General features: G+C 42.8%; 1 long non-coding RNA gene across 1 annotated transcript in view; it reads right to left on the reverse strand.

The window, feature by feature from the left end:
* LOC118168928 overlaps nt 1–15,385 on the reverse strand; it is a 91,419-nt gene that overhangs the window by 36,714 nt on the left and 39,320 nt on the right. The window contains exon 4 of the long non-coding RNA XR_004751861.1: nt 12,781–12,922. This is a non-coding gene — a long non-coding RNA (uncharacterized LOC118168928). The remainder of the gene's footprint in view (nt 1–12,780; nt 12,923–15,385) is intronic.

Consider the following 15,385-nt stretch of genomic DNA (forward strand, 5'->3'; position numbering starts at 1 on the left):
AGAAAGAAAGAAAGAAAGAAAGAAAGAAAGAAAGAAAGAAAGAAAGAAAGAAAGACTTATTGATTTTAAGGCAAATCAATTTAAATTCTAATATGGAAAGAAGAAAAGATTCCAAAGTGAAAAATTAAATGTTGAACTATTGATCACTGATAAAGATTAAGAAAGATTTTTAGCTTGGCCTTTTTTCCTTCCCTTTGTATTTTACTAGCTGTATCTGGAAAAGGCTCTGGTGATCAATTTTTATGGCAGTCATAGAATCATAGAATAAATCGCAGAATCACTGAAGTTGGAAAAGCCCTCCAAGATCATCTGCTGCAACCATCCCGCTACCACCAATGTCACCCACTAAACCACGTCCCTAAGCACCACATCCAACCTTTCCTTCATCACCCCCAGAAACAGTGACTCCACCACCTCCCTGGGCAACCCGTCCCAATGCCTGACCACTCTTTCTGAGAAGAAATGTCTCCTCATTTCCAGCCTGAACCTCCCCCGGTGCAACGTGAGGCCATTCCCTCTAGTCCTATCACTAGTTATCTGTGAGAAAAGGCCAACCCCCAGCTCCCCACACCTCCCTTTCACATAGTTGCAGAGAGCAATGAGGTCTCCCCTGAGCCACCTCTTCCCCAGACCAAACATCCCCAGTGCCCTCAGCCACTCCTCACAGGACTTGTGTGCCAACTTCCTTTCCTGCCAGCTCCCTTCACCAGTGTCATAGCCCTTCTCTGGACACATTCCAGGGCCTCAATGTCCCTTGCCATACTGGGAATCAAAGTATAAATCCCCTGACTTAGTCATTTTGGCTGTGTAACTATCAGACTTTAAATGAAAAAACATCTACAGCAAATTAAAAAAGCTTATGAAAGCTCTGCCACCTCTCTTGGAGCTAAACACCTCTTCATTGAAGGCAAAGGCTTTCATGCATTACCCATGAAAATATGTATATTTTGAAATCCCCCAAACTAGATTCTTTCACAGAATCACAGAATCACCTAGGTTGGAAGAAACCTCCAAGATCACCTAGCCCAACCTCTGACCTAACACTACCAAGTCCTCCACTAAACCAGATCCCTAAGCTCTACATCTAAACGTCTTCTCAAGACCTCCAGGGATGGTGACTCAGCCACTTCCCTGGGCAGCCCATTCCTAACAACCCTTTCGGTAAAGAAGTTCTTCCTCACATCCAACCTAAACCTCCCCTGGCACAACTTTTGCCCATTCCCCCCAGAAAGCAGCACTCCCACAACTCCTGAGAATCAGCAAGAGCTGTTTATTGCCGGGACATCTTGCAGGCAAGCCCGCGGGATGTCCATGGTGTTTGGTGGCTCCAAGCTAACGCTTGCGATGGAGCCTGAGCAACGAGTAGGGGGCTCGCCGGGCACTCCTGCGATGCTGGTGGCGCTCTCGGATGGCAGAGCACTAAGACGTGCCACAGGAGTCCCAGGCCTATCCCGGCAGAGGTGGATCCACTTCCATCCGCTCCTCCACAGCTGGGGGATCCAGCTCCATGGGCTCCACGTGTTGGGCAGAAGGCTAAGCCAGTCCTTGCCCGGGACTGCCCAAACGGGATGCCTTCTGGCCGGGATGTTCTCAGGCCAGGGTGCCGAACCAGGGGGTCGTCCAGTGCCACGCCTCGGTCCCACGCCACCGGCAGTCAGAGGGCCGAGATGCTCAGCGAGTGGTGGGCCAGCTGCAGGGGGCCTGTTTTATAGGGCCCGCAGCAAAGGCGGGGCAGTGGTGGCCACCGTGACCTCAGCAAGCCTCTGTGATGGAGGGGCCCACGCGTGGCCAAAGGCGGCTGTGCTGGGAGCGGCCTGGAAGATGCCCTCCCGTGGACAAGGAGGAGGGTTGGGGGGCTGAGGGGCCCTTTTCTGGGGCTGGCTCCCCCGCGCCATTTGGCTTGCCAGAGAGAAAGGCTGCCCCTCGGCCACAGGGACTGCCCTGCACCTCCCATCCCTTGCCCTGGGTCAATTTTTGACACTGGTTTTTAGGCAATTTCATTCTATTCTTTACGGAAAAGAACAGAAGCCAGGTGCATCTTCAGCCCTAGTTCCCATGTGCGCTTTGTGCTCCGAGTGAAGAATTTCTTCCTCACGTCACATCTCCTCTAAATCCCCCCTCCGTTTGTTCAAAGCCGTTACTCCTGGTGCCATGGCTACACTCCCCGAGAGAGTCCCTCTCCAGCTTTCCTCTAGGCCACTTCTATGGGTAAGGTTAGGTGCCCAAAATGCAGGCCCTAGCAAGCTGCAGCCTCCTCTACCTGGTTCCACACGTTCCACATGACGTTTTCCAGCTCAGGCTCTAGCCTCTCATCAGTGTACCACAGAATCATTAAGGTTGGAAAAGACTTTCAAACTATTTGAGTTACTATACTTAAAATACCTGGATTAAATATTTCAATGAATAATATTCACACTGAAAATTAAATTGGCCCATAGCAGTCTATGGACGCATGACTAACCAACATACTGGTTGCTAATTATCCCAGAAAGAATATGACAGCTGTTTCCATTCGGTGTACCAATTTCTTCTACATTTATGAAAGAGAGTAATTAATTCTATTGTATTTAAAATATTCATATAACCATGAGAACTCAGCTTTAGAAGTATTCTGCAACTTGATGTATCAGGTTACCTGTTTTCTTTTTTTTTAATCATGCCTGAAAATACTGGGCAGTTCATTGTAAAATGCAATTCTTAACTTAATAGCCATGTATTGCATGCTGTGAAAAAAGAGGTAAGGCAATATTTGTCCTAAAAAATAAAAATTAAAACAACAACAACAACAATTAAAAACTACTTCAAAATCTCTACCAAGTTGCTTTAAGGTACTTAAAGGCTGAGAGAAACAGCTGTGCAGACGTTCTATATACTGGCTTGCAAGACATTTCCAAAAATTAACCTAAAATAATCAATTCCAAAGGCAACTGTTATGTCAAAGCTGAGAGCAAAGTAAAAACAGACACATGCAGAGTTGGACACTGGACTTTGAATAGGAACAAGACAGAATTTCTGAATTTGGACTTTTGCAAATACACATGTGCTCAGCAGACAGAAATACAAACAACTCAAAGTAATCTCTGAAGCACACTATCGAATACTGAACAAGTATTTTCTTTTTAGTAAGTACGTGTCTTCTAATAGCATCTCTGCAGCCTATCTGGACTGTCAGAGGCCAGGACACACCACTGGAGTATCAAACTGCTGCCTGCTACCAACCCCCTTCCTGGAAGCGCTGTGGCTGGCAAAGCCAGATTTACGCTACATTATAATACCTGCCACACTAGTACTGAAGAAAAAAGCAAATATATTGTTTTCTTTACCTGAACAAAAAGTATTTTTCTTCCTTTAGTAACCCTGTCCTGTGGGAGAAATGCTACCTGTCTTCACAGAATGTTTTCTCTCAACTAATTAAGTTAGTAACTATTTTTGACTACATGGATAGTATGTTTGTTTGGCACATGAAAGACAAATATTTGAGTTCCTGCTCCGTCCCCTTCAATATCACACATCCCAAGGAAGTGGTTCTTGTGGCACTTGCCCCTAACAAGTAGGCTCAAGGCTATTTCTCTCATATGGGGATTCTTCCTTTTCACAAGTTGTTTCAGAGGTTTTTCCTTTAAAAAGACAAACTATTCAAAAATCCAATTAAGGTTGCCTAAAAAAAGAACACGACTCAACAGACTGACTTTGCTTGAGTGCAGACACCCAGAACTATTCCAAAAGAACACAGATTTTAATCCACAAATATGGGTATCAGTATGTATTTTACTGATGATTTGGATAATTTGCATGACAGGCATTGCTCCTGCTCGCCTCTGCAGGTGTTACTGCCTCATCTCAGAGGCACACAGGCTCTGTTTTGCTACCTATAAATTTCAAATGTCTTCATCTCAGCACATTTTCTTGCCAGCTTTTCCTACCTCATTTCCCAGAAAGCATACAGGTGACAATAAACAACCAGGCAGAGCCGGAGGGAATCCCTGTTGTCTGAAGACACAGCTCCTCCATACCAGCTGCAGAAGGTTTTCAGAGTCCCTAACTCTGCTCCCTCAGACCTCATCTTTGAAACAGACCGATGAAACACCTTCAGAAGCCTAGGAATTACAGCTGCATTTAAAAATAATAATAATAATAAATCACAAAATCAATACTGAGCTTTATAATATTACAGACTTCATTCTGTAACCCCTCATAACTCCCTACTATTCCACATATAATAATTACAGAGACAACTCATCACTTCTTCAACCGTTATCTGCTTGTTTTGCAGGAACTAGCTATTTTTCCTATCATATTTGTCTCAGTCACACTTGGCTTGAAGTTTGCTGCTATTTGTTTCAGTGAGGAGACAGTGTGACCCAAAGCTCATCTACTTTTTCCAGATATAATCAGCTGGTCTAATAAAAGATAATCAGTATCTCTTCCTATAAATCCTGCATCTTTCAGATCTCTGGACAAACATGCTCACAAGTTCACTTTCTATGGTTTCTTACTTCTCTGTCAGTAACAAATGGATTTTTTTTTTCAGTCTTTTTGGGGGTTTGCTGCAGTAATCTGGATGAAAAGTTCACAGAGTTCATTGGCAATTGGTCAGATTTAGTACCCATGTTGTATTTTCTACTTTTACCTCACTTGTTGAGCAATGTCTCAATGTCTAGACAATGCATATATCATATGTAAGAGTCACCACAGCAAATGGATGCTGGAAAGCTGTTCTGATGTAGGGTGGTTTATGGTCATCTGATCTGATGCACACTTTTATAAACCTCTATACAGAGTTTTCCTAAGGTTCCTCGCAAAATCCAGAAAGGTTGGCATAAGGCTTGCTCCACACAGGAGTCTTGTGGCCTGGGAAGAGATTTCTGTCTTTGAGACTGGCATCCTATTCACACACAAATTTTCTCTTTGCTGTATATGTGGTGTAGTGACTGATTTTCATGCAGAGATCTGGGATTAAAAATAAATAGATAACTCTAAACCCAGGTAAGCCAGGAATGAACAACTGCCAAACACGGTAAGCAAATGTGCTACTTCAAAGACAGGAGCAACCGTTTTGAAATCATTTGAATGAGGACTGGTATGTCCTCATGTTTAGATGCAAACAATATACATGTGTTACTCTTCTGGAGTTCATGTTGTTTCTATGCTCTCCAAATCTTTTTTCACATTTTTCCTGACACATCAGGTGTGTGAGGCTGATCAGCTGACTACAGCACTGCACTGCTACAGTGTTGGACTGCTGAACAGAGTCTGCATTCATTCCAGTAGATAAACTCTATCACTCTCACCTCAACAATTCAGAATCACCTTTCTCTGACCTTCCCTTTGTGAGTATTTCAGCATTCTCTGAAATTTATCCATCTACTGATACTTCCTTATATCCTTATGCTGAACCATGGCACAGAAGGCTATGTAGAGGATCTGACCTGCCAGTGACTAACATAGAAATGCTTACTGTAATCAAGCAAAAGGAACTCCCAGATTCAGCACAGAAGAGTTTCCTTCTGACCCCTGGACTTCCAGATGCCTTTGCTTACCTCTCAAAGAAGTAAAGACCAATAATGGGAAAAATCACACACCCAGTACAAGTTCTTTTTCTATGGAGATAAATTTAACCTTACAAATCTTTTTCTTCTGCTGCTTTAGCATCTTCTTCTTGTTCACTACATCTTCCTTCTGTAACTTTTAGCATAGCCTTACACAGTACCAAAAAAATAAAATGTAATGAAGGTCTAAAATACTAGTAGTAGCAGTACTGAAGACTCCCAAACAATGCAAGGCTGACAAATCATCTCACCAAACTTTACATATCTTGGGAAGTTTTCTTCTTGGATAACTAAGAGCAGAAAGTCTAAAATCCAAGACAACTTCTCTAGAGACAGAATTCCAACTACCTGATGAAGCAGTCGCTGGGAAGAAAGACAGAAGCAACGAGACAGGAGATAGAGTGGTACTGGATGACTTCCAAAGCTCCTGGTAAACTGTTATACTAGGAGAGATGAAATCTGACTCTTATTACTGACTTCAAGGATTCCTTCAAGGAATCTTTCAAGGATTCATTGTGTGATGAACACATTTCACAATTGGTTAGAAGACCCCAGAGGAGATCCCCTGAGCGAAAAGTACTTAGCAGTTAGGAAAGTAATTCAGGTTTCCTGGGCTTGTTGAATCATGGCTACTGTGAGAGGCAGGTTACAGGGCAAAATGGCTTGTTGGTCTGTATTGTATGGTGGTTTTTATGTTTCTATGAGTATATTTAACACAATGGCTTTAAGAATTGGATGCACAATGTTGAAACACTCAGGCAGGCAAATTCTGCTGCTGAGAAGATTCTTTGTCAATGTAGTGGTGCTCTTGCAGCATAGATGGAGCCAAGAGTGGATGGAGAGTTCTTCCCAAGACCCCGCTGCAGCATGGTTCAAGAAACAAAGAACCTGCTAGAGAAGAACCACTTGAGCAAATTGTCTGCATACACTGAGCATTGTTTAAGTTCAGGGCAGGAAAAAATCCCTAGTGATTTATTGAGGGGGACTTGGGTAGTTCTGCAGCTTGAACAGAAGTATCATGTCCTCCCTGTATCTGTTGAGTAACCAGTGCAGTAATTTGGTTCTGCATTCCTCTGTAGAGGACTTGCTCTGTCAAGTCCCTCAAATGTTAAACTTAATTACAAATTAGTTATCATTACCACCACATAAAGTAGCATGGATCAACTTACTGTGCTGCTTACTCAGTGGAATACTTAATGTCAACACTGGGACATGTACTGGATTCACCTACACTCAGTCTCTTATTTTATTTTGAAGAAGAAAGTATGCACTTTTCTCCTCTTTGTCAACCATGTCATGTTTTTATCTGCCCATCAATTTTGAACACAGTTTCATCTTATTTCTGTGATTAGGTTGGCATTTATACACAGGGAAGAAAAGCAGCCGAGGAGATCTCACTGCATTACACCCTTTCAATAAATTTTGCATCTCAGAAAATATTTTTAAAATGTCCCATCTAGAGGCAGAAACAAAAGATAAACACCTCATCAGTCAGCAACCAGTAAATAAAAAATAATTTTAAAAAATCAACACCAAAAATGAGGTATTTAGTATGACAAATCGGGATTAGCAAAATCTTCAAAATATATGAATAAGATTAACTAAGAGACCAGATGGTGCCAGCATCATAACATGCATTTTGTGTGGTAGAAACATTATCTCTAGAGTTCTCCAAAGAATACCTCTACTCTACACACATTTTCCCTGAATAAATTCTGTTAAGATTCCCTTTTTTAGAAAATATGTGACATGGATGCAAGCCATCTAAACACAAATGCAGTCAAAGATCCTTTTAGGATACTTTACAGCAGTTCAGACTGCAGTGGAAAGCCTGGGTTACATATGTAATTTTTTTTTTGCTGCACTGAACACGATTGCCTTCTTGAGTGGCAATCACAGATTATTATCAAAGGGCAACATAAATGGCATTCAGATTTCAATGACTGAGCTCATTATGACATTTAGAGCACTTACCACTTTTTGTGAGTTTTGCTGATTGCTGCTTATCCACAGATTACAAATATTGCTGAGTACCTTAGACAACCATGTCCATTTTCTTCCAGTTCTACCTATCTCTGCTGTCAACTCTCTGAGCATCACTCGAATTAAAGTCAAATGCTGACTTGAGAATTTGCCCGTTACCACATCAACCAGCTGGTGTCCCAGGAATGGATCTGTTCCACAGGTCTGGTTTTATGTGAGTCCCAGGCAGTGTTGGTTTGTGGGCAGTGCTCTGTGTGTTTGTGAGAGGGCTCTGGGCTGAGGGGACACCTGCTCAGTCCCACCCAGCTTTGGGCAGGCCTTGGAGCTCCTGGGAGCAGGAAGAGTCCACAGGCATGCATAAGCCAGACATCACTTGTACACTAGGACTTGAAATGAAAGTACCATAAACCATGTCACTTGTCAAACATTTTTCTGTAACACAAACCATTTCACTTCCTTAACCCGTGTGCAACTTTTCCTAACAGTCTTATCCAATGGTAAGAGTGCTCTGAATATTTTCTATTGTTTGTATGTGTCCTTCTTACTCTAACATTAATTTCCCTGTACTGACAGCTAGAAAACACTTCACAGTGTCAGCAATCACCTCTCAGTGATAAGGCTACCCAGATTTAAAAAAAAAAAAACAACAAAACACCTACCTGCGTTTAATGTTTCAGTGCAAATGGTCAGCAGTTTTCCGTGCTAGAAATGAGGTTAAAATCATGTTTATGTCTCATGGACTACCGTATTTTGAAAACACAGTAATATACAACTGAAACATTTGAAGTAGCTTTGCCTTTGATCTAAATATTTCTTCTTTCTTCCTTACCTTACTTCGAACTCTTTAATGAACTCTTTTCATTGAACTCGTTTGTTCACTGCCCAGTTGCTGCTCAAAAATATGAGGATATATTCCAAGACAAGTTCAGCAGTTACCTGCCCTGGGTGTTTTGCTGTATCCTTTCCTTCTTCTAAAATGTCAGAGCATTTGGTTGTCAGAGGAAACAGGGTGGTTTGTGGCTTTAGTTCCTCCTGAAGATATTGGTATTTGCAGAGAAGACCTGATTAAAAACTGTTCCTACCATGTTGCCTGCTCCTCTATCATGTGATGCAATGATTTACATTAATAATGGTAGAGTGCAAAGAAGACCTGCTGAGCTTTTAATAAACTTCCTTTTTCCAATCACTTAAAATGTTCTTTAAAGTTGCAACTGAAGTAATACAAAGCCTGCATAACAGTATACTTGACATTTATGATCTTGGCAATAAATCTGATTTTCATTTTTACAATGTCTGCTTTTGATTAATTGTTAAAAAAATACCATAAATACTTTTAGAGAAACAGTGGAATGGTTCATAAACTACATTCTGCATGTTAACACCTTAAGTAATAATGGAGTAAATGCCTTAAACCATGTACATTAAACGCAAAGTAAAAGTAAATTCAAAAAGCCAACTGCTCACAAGTTCAGCTTTCATTACTGTTCTCATTAGGGAGTAATTGTGAGGCACCCTGAATTTCTTCTAGCCTTGGCACCTATTAACCTAGTGGATAATTCCATACAGGTTTCAAGTTAAAAGCTCCACTGTTTAAAAGCAAGCCACATTTGTAATGCATCATAAAAATCTTTATTTTTCATAGTATAACATGATTAAGTGAGAATACGAAAAGATTGCAATCTAGACTTGTAATTCTATGAAAAAAACGCCATTACTGTTATTATTTTTTAGCATGACACAAGCAGAACCCAATAAATGTAATTACGCCAGAATTCTGCAGCACAAAAGACCTGGCAGCAAGCTGTGTGGGGTGCATTTTTATCATTTCAGGAAACCGTCTAACCTGCTACACATGGGTCCTTTTCTGGGAGGGTGCCAAAGCTGAAGGGTAATAGAACTATAATGAACAGCTCCAAATTAAATTATGCTGTTGTAATGTGGCATTAGTTGGCATAAATGATTTCATTGCAATTAAGAAAACAGATACATAGCCCACAGCAGGTGGTTGGTGATGTACTAGCACCAGATAAGTTGGCCTGCCGACAGAAAAAACAGCAAAAGATTCTGCATACAGAAGCAGGTCCGCTATCCAGTGTAATAAACGTAAAGCTGCATTATTAAAGGAGCAACAGATATCTCAGAGAATTAAACCAACTACTGTATAAATGTTTTGAAGTGTGTGCCTGACTTGGTACAGAAGCCAAGCAGACCTGTGTAGTGCTTAATATCTCACAAAACATGCTTAGTGCTTAATACCTCACCAAATAGCTGTGAAATGACAGATGTGCCATGATTTGTTGTCTGCCCAAGAGTTCACTGAACAAGAACAGCAACCAAAAAACATGTGTCCAACACTTCCCTTTCTCTCGGGTGATTTGTGACAATGAAAAAGTCACATTACTGACATGTCTTTGCCCTAATTGCTTGTGAACTTGCAACATTTTAAAATCAGCTACTATTATTAGCATGAGACAGGTGTAGTGCTCAACAAGAGAAGAATCAGAGAATTGTTCATTACAGCTAAATATTAAGTAAATAAAGCAGGAGTGTTCTGTAATAGCCTAATCCTGACTATTTCATCTATGCATGAACGCACAACACCAATGCACTTCACAGCTCTCCCAAGCTGCAACCTAAAGCTCTCTACAGACAAGGCGCTTTGTTTGCACAAGCACGTGCCCCATCCTCTCACCCTGAGGGCCATGCAGACCTGGCACAGCACAGGACAGTGCCAAAGAGCCCGTGAAGAGAGTGAGTCCTCCAGGTGATATAAAAGTCTATGCAGCCACAGGGAGCAACCTGTTTGCATGCACCAAAAGCCAAGCAAACAGGTAAGGACTGACATGGCTAAGGAGTGCATTCAATGCAAATTCTCCAAGAACAAAACAAAGAGAATTTTTAAGTTCATATATATGGGCTCAAAGTACTCAAGACAAAACTGAAAACCAACTTGCCCAAGCCATGAAATGTTTTCCTGCTCTCTATTTTCCCTAAGGATTCTGAATTATATGAGCAGCTTATTTTTTAATATTGTTGGTATACACTGAGGTATGTTGATCTTTTTCCCCAAGTAACACAAAATTATACTTACCTTCTTTTTCCTTCCCTTCATCACATTTCTACAGGCACAATGATTAACGTCAACTAACCACAACTATCCACAAGCTTTCCTTTTTTATTATTATTTTTGTTTGTCTAATAATTCATCCTTTATTTCAGAGCAGAAGTAAGCAGCCTCCAAATAGATGTTTGTTTCCAGAAACATGCATGAGAGATTTTTCCCAGTATTTCTCTGCTATCAGTGACCACTTGAGATATCTTACAGCAACTCTGTTGCCTTGTCCAGTTTGCAATTCCTATGTCTTAGGAAGAACCCATTGAGAACAATAAAATAAAAACCTGACAAACATCAGGGATTCAACTAAGCTGAAGTTCTGAGACAAAGGGGGGTTTGTTTACTGTTCAAAACTGACACAGTGCAGCTCTTCTCTGGCTTTGAGAAATGTTTGTTCACAAAGTATTTTAAAAAGAAACTAGCAACTGAGACCTTGATACTGTTTTATCTCAGTTACCACCATACAGCACCGTCACCATTCAGTTATTAATACCAGAAAACATCAAAGATGTTGAACAAAAACAAGAATGGCAGAGACCGCAAGATAGATTTAAATAGCCTAAGACAGGACCTTAATTAGAAAAACTCATTTAAAAAAGGCCAAAGACACTATCAAACTAAAGAACAGAATCACAGACCATCACAGGCTTCACACTCGGCAGTTTCCCAGTTCTCGGGTTGGTGTGCTGAGCCTGCTTCTCACTCCTCCTGCTGCCTCCCTCCTGCCTTTTCTCAGACCCCGTGTGTGAAACCCTCAAGAGCAAGGCTGCAAAAAATTTCTCTAAACCTCTTCACATTCTTGTACCATGCTCCAGCGTTTGGGAATACTGTGTGCATCAGAAACACCACTACAGACCCCAGAGGGATGGAGGCAAAAACTTCACTAAGAAAAGCTCATGACTGTGGAAACACAACCCTGGACAAAATAAGCATCACAATTTTAGCCATGCCAGCTTCAGCAGAGACTGCAAAACCTACTTGTCAAGGACCAAGAAAGGATATTCCAGCTCCAGCCAGTCTCCTGGGGAGCATACCTTGCTGAATGCTGTGCTTTGGCTTCCATGTTAGACAAGTAAAGCATTTCAGTACTGCTGCTTTACAACTTAACTCTCGACTTCAGCACAACAGGTCACCTTGACGCATTTCAGTGTCTTACAAGAGCACCAAGCCACAGGAAGACATGGAATTATGTAGTGGTACCAAACAGACATTTTAAAAAGGCAGGAGCACTGCACCTGCAGACACAGGCTCTTAGGATATTTCAGGTTGGAAAGGACCTGAGGAAGTTTCTGGTCCAACCTTCAGCCAGACCAGGCTGCTCAGGGTGTTTTCCAGTCAGGTCGTGAGAACCTCAAAGGACAAAAGTCAAACCCCAGTTCCCACTCTGGATTTGTTGTCCTTCAGAAATGTGATGGGAGCGAACTCCCTCACCTCCTCCAGGGCTCTGGTAAAGACATTAAACAACGGGTCCCAATACAGACGTCTATAGAGCTCCCAGAGCACTCATCACTGGCACCCATTCAGCTAAAACATTCAGTTAGAAGAGGAGAAAAAGGCCCAAAGCAGCCAGAAATAGGTGCAGCATAACTCACTGATGGTGTCCCAGGGCTGTGGCTTCACCTGTTCTGCTGTGACATATCAAGCCAGCTCAACTACAACCTTTTTTCCTTTCAAGATCCAGTCAAGCTGTAGTCAAGTTTCCTCCCCACCTTGGCCAGTGTTCAGCAGAAGTCTGTAATGATTACCTGTCAGTCCTTCGCTGCTCCTCCAAAGCAGCCTGATTCACATACAGCTGCTCATGACAGGTCATGCCTAACCTTCTATTTCCTCCAGCAAAGATGGGATTAACCTTTTCAAAGTTACTGAAGAGATATCATGTACATATACACGAAGAGATCTCATGTACAGCACACATACAAACATATGTGTTATTTATATATGCAGGTTTCATTAAAATGCATCATTTTTTTAATCTTCTTTGCTACACAGAACCATGTTCAGTCATGATAATCCCACCGAGACAAGTAGGGAGAATCAGAAGGAGTATGGTTCTCACTCCATATTCCATCCCAGTGGAACCACAAATTCTTCCAGCAACAGTGCTAGCCATCAGCAGGCTCTGTTAAAACTAACCTTAAAAAGGAGGGATTCTTCCTGGTTCTGTGCTTGGTTTCTCCAGTCGCCCTGCAAACAGCTGTCCTGGTGCACCTTTAGGAGTGGCGCTGGGGGACAGGGGCACATGAGCTTCCCCAGCTGGCACTGGTGTCTGTGGGAACTGAAACACATATGGGATCACAGCTTAGTTTACAACAAGAACCATTAAATCGATGCTTCTATAGCAGAAAGCGATAACTACTTTGCATAGGCAGCAACAAGGCAATCGGCTCCAGGTTAGACGCATTGTGTAGCGGAGCAGGGGACTGGTGGAGCAACTCCCTGCAAGGCCTGAAGGAAAGGCACCGGGGTGAGATGCCCCTAACAGTGGTGGACCCTCTGCCCTGTTGCTGTCAGGCAGAGGGAGGAGACCTAGGAGACGAGGAGGAATGGAAACAGGTCCCTGCTCGGTGTCACAGGGAACCCCCCTCCCTACCGGCCTCACCTTCCCAGGTCCCCTTATACACAACAGGTTTGAGGCCTTGGAGCTTGAGAGACTGGTGGGTGAGGATGGGGTTGAAAGTCCACCCAGGAGGTTGCCGAGGACGAGGAAGTTGACTCCACGCCTCAAGACTGCCTCCACTAAGAAAGAAAGAAGGGTGATCGTTGTGGGTGACTCCCTTCTCGGGGGAACAGAGGGCCCTGTTTGTTGGCCTGACCCTACCCATAGGGAAGTCTGCTGCCTCCCTGGGGCCTGGGTCAGGGACATTGCCAGAAAGCTTCCTAACCTGGTTCACCCCTCTGATTACTGTTATTGATAGTCCAGGCTGGCAGCGATGAAATTGCTTCCTGAATTGCCTGAAGGCTATCAAATGGGACTTTAGGGGACTAGGATGACTGGTAGATAGAGCAGGAGTACAGGTGGTGGTTTCCTCCATCCCTACAGTGGCAGGGAGGGGTACAGAGAGGTCACAGAAAGCCCACCTGATAAACACATGGCTCAGAGGCTGGTGCCAACACAGGAATTTTGTTTTTTTTTTTTTGACCACACGGCGCTTTACTCAGCACCCGGCCTGATGGCTGCAGATGTGTCCCACCTATCTCTAAGTGGAAAACAGATACTAGCCCAGGAGCTGGCAGGGCTCATTGAGAGGGCTTTAAACTAGGTAAGAAGGGGAACAGGGATGAAATAAGGCTCGTTAGAAGTGAGCCATGGGGACCAATGTCAGGGCTGGGGGAGAAGGCAATGGACCAACTGAAGTGCATCTACACTAATGCATGCAGCATGGGCAACAAACAAGAAGCACTGAAAGCCATCGTGCAGCAGGCAAGCTATGACTTGGTTGCCATCACACGGCATTTGCAGGGCAAGCAGGCGATCAGGCCCAGTCAGCATGGGTTTATGAAAGGCAGGTCCTGCTTGACGAACCTGATTTCCTTCTATGACAAAGTGACACACTTAGTGGATGAGGGAAAGGCTGTGGATGCAGTCTACCTTGACTTCAGTGAGGCTTTTGATACCGTTTCCCACAGCATTCTCCTGAAGAAACTGGCTGCTCATGGCTTGGACTTGCGTATGCTTCGCTGGGATAAAAACTGGCTGGGTAGCCAGGCCCAAAGAGTCGTGGTGATATTGGATTGGTTAATTATTAGGAAAAAACTGCTTTAAAGAAAGGGTTGTTAGGTGTTGGAATGGGCTGCCCAGGGAAGTGGCTGAGTCACCATCCCTGGAGGTCTTGAAAAGACATTTAGATGTAGAGCTTAGTGATCTGGTTTAGTGGAGGACTTGGTAGTCAGAGGTTGGGCTAGGTGATCTTGGAGGTTTCTTCCAACCTAGGTGATCTGAGATTATGCGATAATCTCCTTAAATATTAATGAGGTAAACATTTCTTTTATTGAGCCTGTTTTCCAACTACAAACTTAGCTTTAGCAAATAATATCATGATTACATGTAAGTACATATGTTTAAGTATATACGCAGCACAGCTGCTCTCTGAAAGACAACACAATGAGGAGACAAGGCTGTGCATCCTTAACATATCCTCTGGCTGCGGGCTGGTTAACCAGCATGAGGAATTTCATTTTCCTCATGGAGTTGGAATCCTGCTGGGTCATGAAATAAGATACAGAGGAAAGGCAGAGACAACTTTTGCTGCATTTTAAAACAACTCTTTCCAGACAAAGGGAAATCAACAGCATTGGATATGGGAGAAAAACCTTACGACTGATAGTTTTAAGGGCTTCCAACTCTTCTACTAGGACATTACTGAAAAGGTAATAATTTTTCATCTCCATTTGATTTCCCCTCATTTTTTACTCTATCTTTCCACTTCCATGTGTTCCTAATAAAGATGAACCAGGGAACTAGATGGGGAAAGAGACAACCAGCCTGGTGTTATAGGCATATATTACAGAGGTTGCTAATATCCTTTCATTAGTGCCATTATCCATCTACAGTTAGTTATTCCTGTGACTAAAATCTGACAGATTTCCAACTCAGTAGGAACTGAACACCTTCTGCTTCTTGTTCCTTTTGTTAAACCCTAGGATTAGAAGACCCCAAGGACAGCTCCTTGGGGGGTCTACAGAGCAAGCAAAGTCACGATAAAAGCTTTGCAAAAGGAGTTTCCAGACAGAACTGAGC

This window comes from Oxyura jamaicensis, chromosome 6 (assembly GCF_011077185.1).
Source record: "Oxyura jamaicensis isolate SHBP4307 breed ruddy duck chromosome 6, BPBGC_Ojam_1.0, whole genome shotgun sequence".
Lineage (NCBI taxonomy): Eukaryota > Metazoa > Chordata > Aves > Anseriformes > Anatidae > Oxyura > Oxyura jamaicensis.